The 10,476-nt window shown below is 44.8% G+C and overlaps 1 long non-coding RNA gene across 1 annotated transcript; it reads right to left on the bottom strand.

Annotated features, from left to right (window-relative positions):
• Positions 1-3,744: 3,744 nt before the first annotated feature.
• Positions 3,745-6,071, bottom strand: LOC118116297. Its single transcript, XR_004697646.2, has 3 exons — positions 5,709-6,071; positions 4,645-4,728; positions 3,745-4,362 (listed from the first exon to the last, which is right to left on the bottom strand). It is a non-coding gene; the product is annotated as an uncharacterized LOC118116297 (long non-coding RNA).
• Between the last annotated feature and the right edge of the window lie 4,405 nt (positions 6,072-10,476).

Genomic DNA, 10,476 nt, shown 5'->3' with positions numbered 1-10,476 from the left:
AGTCAGTACTCTCACCAAATATCCCACTACCACCACCACCACCACCACCCACAGACCCCCTAACACACACACACACACACTGCTGGACACTTTTATTCTCCACTCAGGAATAAACCGAGGGAGGAGGGCACAGAGACGGGTAGAACATGAACAAAGTGGAGGTACTGGGGCAGAGTATCGGGCCTGCTGAACCCACAGAGGACCCTGTTAACCAAAAGCAAATGCTACTTCTCAGAATCAGGACAGCATGTGTGTGTGTGTGTGTGTGTGTGTGTTTTATTCTCTTTTTCCTCCATGCTGGCATGTGTGGTAAAGTGTGTATTTTCATGTGTGTATACGGGTAATAGACAACGTATAATGAATTTCCTCTTGTGGAGTTATGGTTAATCATGAAAATGGCCTCACGGTAGTGTGTGTGTATGTGTATGTGTATGTGATGTGAGAGAGAGAGAGAGAGAGAGAGAGAGAGAGCCAGTGGGCTGCATTTCAGGGTGTATGCTGAAATGCCTTTAGCACTTCAGGCAGTTCAGGCAGTTTTATTAGCCCATATCAGAGCACTGCCACTTTTGATTTACATCTATGTGATGTCAAAACACACACACACACACACACACACACACACACACACACGTGCACGCACCCACAAACACACACACACACAGCATGATGTGCTTCAATGTGCTTCCATAAACAAATGACATACGAGAGTATAGGACAGAAACATGACAGTGGGTCAGACATTAAGATAGAATGACAGAGGAGACTGAAGGATACAGATAAACCAGGACCAGATGCATAAAACAAACTTAAGTGAGTGGGAGCCAGTCAGAAGGATCACTGCAATACTCTGTAGCCAGTTTACAAAATGGCTTGACATATTAACGGGATAAACACAACGATAAATCTTGGTCAGGGAACGACATGCAAAGAATGCCAGTTGCAAACGGCTTTTCACAGTAGGAAAATAAACATTGATAAGACTGTGGGAATAATCACAAAGACGTTTGGGGCTCGGTGCGTGTGTTTGCACGTGCACTAACACACACACACGCACACACACCTGTGCACACGCAGAATAAACACTGAAAGGCAACAGCAGCGCCTACAGTGCAGCCACTTGGATTTCACTTAATACAATCTGCTCAGGAGAGGGTAGAAAGCAGCTCATAGTGAATGTATGAGTCTATTTCAATAGACTGAGTCAAATTTTCACGCTAACACCTTACGTCCAGCAAATGGAATTTCTAATAGGGAACCGTGTCAGGACAAGAATCAATGAAAATGAAAATGAATGAGCTTCTAGTAAGTAAAGAAAAAAAATCAATTTTCATATACACTCACTACTCTATAGAGAAAGTCTAAATATGCTTAGAATCAGTGTTCATGCGTCGCCAAAATGATGATGAAAACCAGGCGCCGCTCTGAGATGCATGCAGCAAATAGACACCTGCTAATAGAACCTGAGAAATAAATCTTCCTGCCACCTTCTCTACCTTCAAGGAGCCTCTTGGTCGATAAGGGACAAAGATTGGGTTGAACATTGATTTTCCAGAATAATTGCTATTCTCTTAGTGGGGGGGGGGACTCAAGTGTCTCCAAGGCCTTTTCTTATTACGGCTGCTGGCTGCTCCAATTTACCTGCCCAGAGAAAATGCATTGAAAGGGCAGAGCCTTTGGCCCCTGCAATCATCAAGGCTGTGAAGCTTCTAGTGGATAGGATTAATGGTTGCCAGTTCCTGGGCAGCATTCGGTAGATTTATAAGGTTTGACCTTTACGACATAAAAGCTGAAGCACAAACGACTTCTTTTCATCGTCACGTTGAAGCCCTTGTGTGCATCTTTAATTTTGCAGGATGACGTTGTGCAGGCTCGTGCAGCACAGTGCAGGTCACATGGACGCTGCTGCGCTCCTTCTGTCTTCATTGCAGGAAATTTGACAGCCTTCACTTCTCGCGTTAATGTGACAGATACTGACACAAGCCGGCTCCCCTTGTCGACAGCAGCCCGTCATTATGCTGCACGCGTGTCATCACCACTTTGATACCCAGAGCTCCTGCAAGCAGCAGCAAACAGGCAATTTGTAAGGAGGGAGGTTAGTCGTCTGAGCTCGATTCTCACCGCATGGCTCAGCTGGTATCTGTTCGGACCCTCCTGTGGCTGATCACGTCCCTTTGTAGCGCTCGGATAACAATAACAGCAGCCATATATCTGCAATAACAGCGTCGCCCTGCAGCCAGTAATGTGTATAGCCTGAACCAGACATGGTGGGCAAAAAGATGGTGGGAAGCATTTCAAAGACAGTTAAAAACTGCCAGACACCATCAACTGCCTCAAAAGTTAAAACACTAATAGCACAAGTTTAAACTAAAAGTGGAATCACTCATGGTTTTATTTAAACATTTGACATGGACTTAAAAAAAAAACACTATCTTGGCTGTGACGGGCCTGTGCGCTATTTGATATATGATGGGTGAACACGGAGCCGTGCTTCATCCATTAGAGATGTTTGGTGTGTTGCATTGTACCGTATCACTGTGTGGAACAGAGGGAGGGATTCTCCAGCCCTCTGTCCTCCTGCATATCATACTTGGCTGCCATCTGAACCCTCCTCGCTCTGCTCCAGTGTACAAAACCCTATTGTGGTTTGCCTGAGATAAGCAGAGAGGGTGAGAGCGAGAAGGAGGGAGAAGGAGGGAGAAGGAGGGAGAGAGACTTCTCTGGAGGCGCCAGGCCTATCTCCTTTATCTCCTCCAGGGAACATGCCGGCATTCCCAAAGACAGTGGTGCTAAGAGGCTCGTCGCCCCGCTGCCCACCTCCCTCACACAGAGGAGAAGGAGACACAGAGATTTATGTCATGGTAATTCAATCTCTCCCCCCGATTGAACTCCCCGTCTCCCACGACTGCCAGGGAGTTAAAAGGTGGAGTGAGACAGCGACGGCTGCTGATCTTTTTGTAAAGCAGAGGTGGACTAAAACAGATGCAACATTATCTGTTTGTCATTTCTATTTGATACTTGAGAGCTCCATTGATTTTTGTGTCTCCGTAGTACTTGTATATATATATATATATATATACTGTATTCTTTATTTGGGACAACGGCTGATTACGATAGTCCACAGCAACATAGATTTAGTAAGAACCCCTATTATTGGCCATTGATAGTCGGAAACCCCCTTCTGAGGCCCCCTGCCAGTAGTTTTCTGGTCCCTTTTCTGAACCCCCTTAAGTCCCTTGAAACGCTCCTGGCTCTGAAAAAGAGATGTTACACTTGGAGATATCAAAATGGAGGAGGTTGTGTAAACTCATTCACACTCAGACACACACCAGCTCATCTGTTGACACATTTCAAGCTGATATTCACACATCGACGTTTTTAGGATGCCGTCCTGATGCTCTGTAAACTTTTCAACATTCACCAGATTTTCAAACGACTGAAAGTAACTGGCGCAAAAAAAGTTGAGAGACTTCACAAATAAAAGCAGATGCTGGGAACAAGTTGTAAAAGCCAGCATGGAGATTGCACCACTTCTTTCCTATTCAGACCTATTAGAATTCAAAGTGTCAACAATGTAGTGTAGGTGTACATAATGAATGAAACACAGAATGTGACATCTCCTTGAATTCATAGGTTTAATATTTCATGGTTCAGCGGCACACCTGAGAGCTGAACATATGACTAAATCAAAACTTAATGTGGAACACGCAATATGCTGAAATGATGGAGTCAGGGGGAGGAGGAGTCGGAGTTACTGCGTCAAGGACGACATAGTTAGATCATAAAACACTGAACTGCAGTCACTTTTTATTTTAAACTTTTTAAAAGGATTTAATCGTTCACCGCATACATTTTTAAATTGACTGAAAGTGTGCACCGCGTGTCCTATATCTGAATCTATATCTACCACAACAGATGTACTCAGTTTTATCAATCTCAGTCTAATTCTGTCTGATGTTTCTCACCTGCACAAACTGCAAGAGAGACTCAGTTGAATTGGTCCACACATTTACTCTCACCTCCGCGGCATCTTCCAAACATGTGTCGAACCCACCGGGAGTCAGCCTCACCGCGACGTGTGTATGTCGGTGCGTGCAAGCGTGGGGCCTTCCTGCATGTGTGTGTTCGGCATGACGTGGCAACCCCCTGCCCTGTTCAAACACGGCGTCGGCTGTGCAGGCAGCCGCGTCGTCAGGCTTGGCATGACAGTGGTACATGCTGTGCCTGGCACCCTGTGGAGGGGGAAGGAAGGAGCACAGCGGGGCCAGGCCGCCTCCAACACCTCTCCCACCGAGCCAAAGGCCCCTCTGGTGGGGCTCTGATCACCAGAACAGGCCCAGGGAGAAATGATAATGAGGACCGAGACTGTGTGACACAGGAAAACACACACACCATCACAAGTTTTAAACCACACTTACATACACACACCAAGAAGTAAACATGCAAATATAGAAACATATGCGCACAAGCACGCCTGCTCATAAACAGGCTGGGAGGGATGCAAACAATTGAACATATACACACAAACAAATCTACGCAACAGTAATGAGGCGGCATTGTTGCTTGATAAGAAATGGTTAAGGAGTCTAGTAGCTGTCAATAATAACACCCAAAACATATATATTCATTTGACTATAAACTAATCACCTTGCTGCCAAACTTCTCCTGCGTTGTGTTGGTTTTCAGCATGTTCATGTCTCCACTGTGTCTGTTGTTGTCATCCTACAACATCTGTAATGTAGGAACAGATCTCATAATTAGGAATTCTAAGTTTTCTAATGCGTGTGCAAGAATTAGCAGAAGCAAACCTTGAATAAGTAATTTGTCCCTTGCTGCCATTTTCCTACTCAGCTCATCATTTATTGGTGACCCAAACATACCCCAGTATACTTAAGGGTAGAGATAGGGGACTTCCTGCACTGGTTGCGATTCTACAGCAAAGCTAACAGATGATGAATGAAGGGGATGAATTAAATAACTTAGAGGATACAATTTACAATTTTAGGCATTTATAAAAAATATAATAAATTGAGAAATCACAAATCCACGTTCACAAATGATAATAAACTATTCCATTGGTATCTCTTCTTCCATACAGCACATGCTAATGAGCGAGGCACAGCTTGTCTGACCTGTGCAGCCTCAGGTGAACATGCTGGTGGTTACTGCCGCGATAACTATCTCTGTGCACCATCTGCAGCAAAGACCATGTTAAAAATGTGAGCAACCTGAAAACAAAACCGAACCCAAAAGTGACAGGTGTCAGCTCGAGCGCTGATAGAATTATGCAGATCCGACATTGATTACAGCAGCAGCGGGGAAGCGTGTGGGTTGTAGCTATAAACCATAGCATGCATGTGTGACTGCTTTGCGAGATGTTAAAGATGAGAGGGGATGAAAATTGGATTAAATTGTGTGTGGCAGCTCACTGTAGGGAGGTAATTAGGGACAAACATTGAGACGCAGAGTCTGATCTCTCCTGCTGGAGGTTAAGTGAAATAGGAGCTGTGAGTCCCAGCGTCCCGGTGGCACAGTGATTAGAATTTCCTAATGTGGGGCTAATGGGATGTCAGCCGGGAGCAGAACCCCTACGCAGAACCACTCATAACAACAAGTGGTCAAAGATCACGCCTGATTAAAGAGATAGAGAAGAGATACAGGAGCAGGCTGAATGTGTTGAGAGAGAAACAGACACTTTTGGGAGTTCTCACCTGAAAGACGATGTCTGGGAGTGGAGTTGAGAAGTGGAACAATACTGTTCTGTATTCGGATGTGGAAAAAACAAAACTAGCATTTTATTCTAATAACCCACAGCTTGTAAATGCTTTGTTTCCACAAAAACGTTATTCTGCTACCAGCTCTTTATCTGCACAACTCAAACCACAAAGAGTTGCAGATCAGCAGATTTATACATCGTGATAAAGAACCACGAGATAAAAACGATAACAGACAGATGTCTGAGTCCTGTTATAAACTGATTCGAATGGCACGCAGCTACGATTACTGCTGTTCCCCCGTCCGCCATCGTACCTGCTCTTACTGCTGCTCTACATCTCCTCCGCAGCCTGTTTGTTTTCTGCGCTTCACCCACTCCAACCCTCAGCATCGCGTTTGCATATTTGATCAAACCCTGGTGAGGATGTGATAGCGTCACTAGATGCCAGTTGCAGCGGGGCCTGTGGTTGAAATAACAACAATAGCAGCACAACTTGACTGCCAGCCCCTGATGATGAAACGACAGGGGGAAACAAAAGCAGCCCCCAGAGCTGCAGATGTTGACGCTGGAAGCTGTTTGTTGTGTGGAGGTGTTTGTGAGGTAGAGGTGGTGTGCTTTTGTGCGACTATGTGAGTTTGATTGTGTGTGTATGTGTGGGTGGGTGTACCAACAGATGTACCCGTACACGTCCCTGTGTGTATGCGATGTGTGTACGTGTACTGTATATCTGTCTGTGTGCGTGTGTGTCACTGCTGTGGGCCCGTGGCTATGAGAAACCCAGCTGGGAGGAAGAGTGAGTGCATTCATCCTGGCTCTCAGGGGCCGGGGGCCACACAGGTACCCAACGAGGGGATGAAAGGCTGCGCTGCAGATGTCACCCGCTGGGGTTCAGCGGCCCAGCCAGCAAATGTCATGTTTGGCAGCTGGCACGCTGCTGCTCTCCCACCAGTTGTTGGCAGAGGCGTCTTCTAAAGGATGCTAGAGTGGGATGTGAGCACCGGGAGCGCCCTAATGGGAGCAACATTAAAGAGAGTTGCTGGCTTCTGTCTGTCATAGAACATTAACCTTGTCCTGTTTCCTGCTTCTCTCGGGCAGTTGATGCATATACTCTCTCTCTCTCTCTCTTTCTCTCTCGCTATCACCTCCCACTCCCATCTCCTGGTCCTTCCCGAATAACCTTACCCACGTGCACATGTAGGCATTTCCATAGGCTTTTATTCACTGCAGACATTTCAACATTATGTCACTGTAGAAAAAGAACAATGAATCAAACAATGAATAATGGATAAATTCCATTTAGCTACTTCAGTTTCAGGGTCCCGGTGTTTTTCATGCTGGCTCACTGTCTCACGGCCATGTCTTCCTGGGACACTTGAGCCGAACAGAGCCTTTGTTAATATTATCAGTAACACCTGAGCCTTTCCTAAGATGAAATGACTGCGTCTCCTGTGAAGACGGCCTGTTGTGCTCACTAGCTGTGTGTTTTTAATCTGTTTAAATGGCCGGTCCACCCAAATCCCAACAAAAACCTCGTACAGGTCTTAAACTGAGTGTCTTTGAGATTTCTGAGGTGAAAAAGAAATAGCTAGAGGTGAAATTACATTTTTGAAAACACAAATGTGCACTTTCTAAACCTCAGTGTTGGAATGAGCTGTTTGTTTGGCCTGTGGTCTTGTTGGTTGCATGTTGTTGTGATGGACAATATCCCTTAGGCTGAGTTATTTCTTTTTAAATATTGAACATTTCACATGTCCAAACTGCACCAAAACTAAACATTGTACTTCATTGGGCCTTTAACAATACATGTGCCAAGAGACAGACGGATATCTCTGGATTTAGTCGATATAAACAGAAACATAGCTTCCTGTTACTCTGGACAATTCACAGAGCACAGTTGTTAACAGTTGTCATAAGGGACTATTTCTTTGTTAGAAGACGGGTTGAATTGAAAACACTCTGGTGAGATTGTTTTATTTTTTTTGGAACGTGGGCGACCCTTTAAACTTTAAAGACCTGCCTAATCTGTTACAGCGGACACTTACAACAGCCCTAACTCCTCAGGGGGAAATATTTAGATTTCCACTCTCGCCTTTTCTCAAATATTGTCTTTCCACATTATCTGCCTCTCCCTGCTCTGCACAGCATATGGTGGACCGATGTCAAAGGTCACACGGCCGTCCAGGGTTTGTGGACCCCCCCCCCCGCTGTCCTACACATGGAGACATTACAAGCAATGAACAAATGCCACATGTGGCCACAAATTAGCTTGAAACAGCTTTTTTAAAGTAGCGTTTGTATGCTATAAAAACATACACAGTTCTTAAGATACTATAGGCCTTCCCGTCAAGATATACAGATGTTATCCTGATTTTATGTTGGTCTTTAGAGTGTGAACAACAGCAAAGGGTGGTGTGTATTTTTTCCTGCGAGTCAGGCAGTAATTCCACTGGCATTGACAACACTGTTCCAGTTGTTGGCCTTCGTGTTATTACTCACCAGGGCCTGAACTTGATCCCATTTGAGCCGACACTAAACGGCAGCATTAAAGAAAGGTCAGTTTCTCACTGTAGGATTGCTATTTAACAACACACAAATCCCTCCATAACAAGAGCAAACACAAACTGACGCTGTGGTGTGTGTGTGTGTGTGTGTGTGTGTGTGTGTGTGTGTGTGTGTGTGTGTGTGTGTGTGTGTGTGTGTGTGTGCTTGTGTGTGTGTGAGAGAGAGAGGGAGAGAGATAGAGAGAGAGAGAGAGAGAGGGAGAGAGAGAGAAAGTGAAATGATTTTCTGATCATTTTGTGTCAAGTCTCCAATAAAAAACATGTCCAAACTGTATTTGGAAAAAGGATGAATCATTGGATCCACTTACTCATCAAAGTATTTGTAAGATTTCTTGATATTTCCACTGATGCTCCTCTGCCTTTATTTTTTTTAACCGCGCCAGTCCAAAATAATGGTCATGTTTGACTTAAGATTCGTGTTGTGTAACATCTGTGAATTATTAGTCGGAATATGACTCCCCCAAATACTGGCAAATACCGTCTAGTTTTTTTTTAACAACATTTAACGAACAAGAGTTGACAGGGAAAAATGTTAATACACAAATTCTGATCCTGTCACAACAATACTCAATCTTTACCTTGCTTTTTTAGATAATTTCTTCTGTATTTTTGTACATCCTCATTAGGGCCTGAAGGGCACCGTTAAACTTAGCACTCAAATTCAAAACAGTAGGCTGCAACACATTGTTTTTATTTTCAAAATTGTTGCTGGTGAAATTGAATTCATTATAATTTTCAAAAAATCCATAAAATCGTGTCCATACAGTAAATATTAAGATACAGCCAGTATTTTGTTAGCTTAGCGTAGCAATTTGACTGGAACAGGGGTAAAGAGCTGGTAAGACCTACCAAAACCCTTTTACATCACCAGTGAACACATTATGTCTCTTTTTATTTAATTCCTTAAAAAAACTAAAACAACACTTTGTAGTTGCATTGCAAACGTGTGTGTGTGCGTGTGTGCATGTGTGTTTGTTTGTGTGTGCATGTTTATGTATACACAAACCTGTAGGTGTACGGTGCGTCCTATAACAAAGTGACACATTACATAGAGACACACACATGCACAGTTAAAGACACACGTACTTACATGAACATACTCAAAGACACACACACGAACACACACACACACTCACACACGTGCACACACACGTGCACGTGCCAAGTGGACAAATCACACCCAGGGGATTTGCATGCATGCAATTAAGATTATGATCAATGACAAGTCAATCATGTGAGCCTGTTCTCCTCTCCCTCGCCCAACTCAGCAATTATTCTCCAGCTGGTGGGGTCTGCCCCGAACCATTGGAGGAGACATTATACTCCTCTTTTTCCATAATTTTCTTTTTCCTACTGCCTCCACCCTTTCTCCTCCTCCCTCCGTTTCTCACCCCTCCCTCCCTCCCTCCCTCCCCTGACTTCCCATACGTAACCGTTTGCTTTTGTCCTGCCCCGGTCCTCCTCCTCCTCCTCCTCTCTGTCATCTCCGCGGAGCAGTTAGCTCTGTCAGTCACATCTGACAGCTCGGGGCTCCTCACCATTAGCCCCTGGCCTACCCGCCTTCAGACTCCATGTTAGGTCAGACACCCCCCCAGCACCAAACAGACAGTTGAGGTACGGGTTTAATGTTCCCCTCAGCCGAACGTTCAAACTTCAAACTGTCAGCTTTGAGAGAATGATTGCTTTGTTATCCCAGTTTTGCACCCCTATGAAAAAACTTCTTTCAGTTGCTGATGTTTTTCCGGTGCCGTCACCAGAAAAAAAGCTGCTCGTCTGTTTGACCAGTCAGAATCAGACCTGTGTTTACTGTTCTCAGACGGCAGCAGGAGAGGGGCTGCACCTGTCTCTCTCTGTTTTTTTTTTGTTTTTTTTTTAGTGGCAGCCCAGACACGCTGGATTTCACAGTTTCTCAGGTACATTTGCTGCTGTGCCACCAACTGCACTGAATAATAGCGCCCTGTGTTGTGGTGTACGTTGAAGAGAGGCATGCGCTCAGCTCTGCCCATTATTCATAATAGAAACGGCTGGTGGGCCGGCCAGTAGACCCAGTGCTATCTGGGAGCACATAAAGGAGGCAGGTGTGAGCAGGAAATTAATGTAAATCCATCAGTCTTCAATTAGAGCTCTGCTCACACCCAAAATAAAGACTCTATCTCAAACCAATACGACCCCATGCAGCTTTTATTCACATCCCAACCACAG

This window comes from Hippoglossus stenolepis, chromosome 10 (genome assembly GCF_022539355.2).
Source record: "Hippoglossus stenolepis isolate QCI-W04-F060 chromosome 10, HSTE1.2, whole genome shotgun sequence".
NCBI classification, from domain to species: Eukaryota; Metazoa; Chordata; class Actinopteri; order Pleuronectiformes; family Pleuronectidae; genus Hippoglossus; species Hippoglossus stenolepis.
The sequence above is the reverse complement of the archived record's forward strand: the minus strand, read 5'-3'. Positions and strand labels throughout refer to the sequence as shown.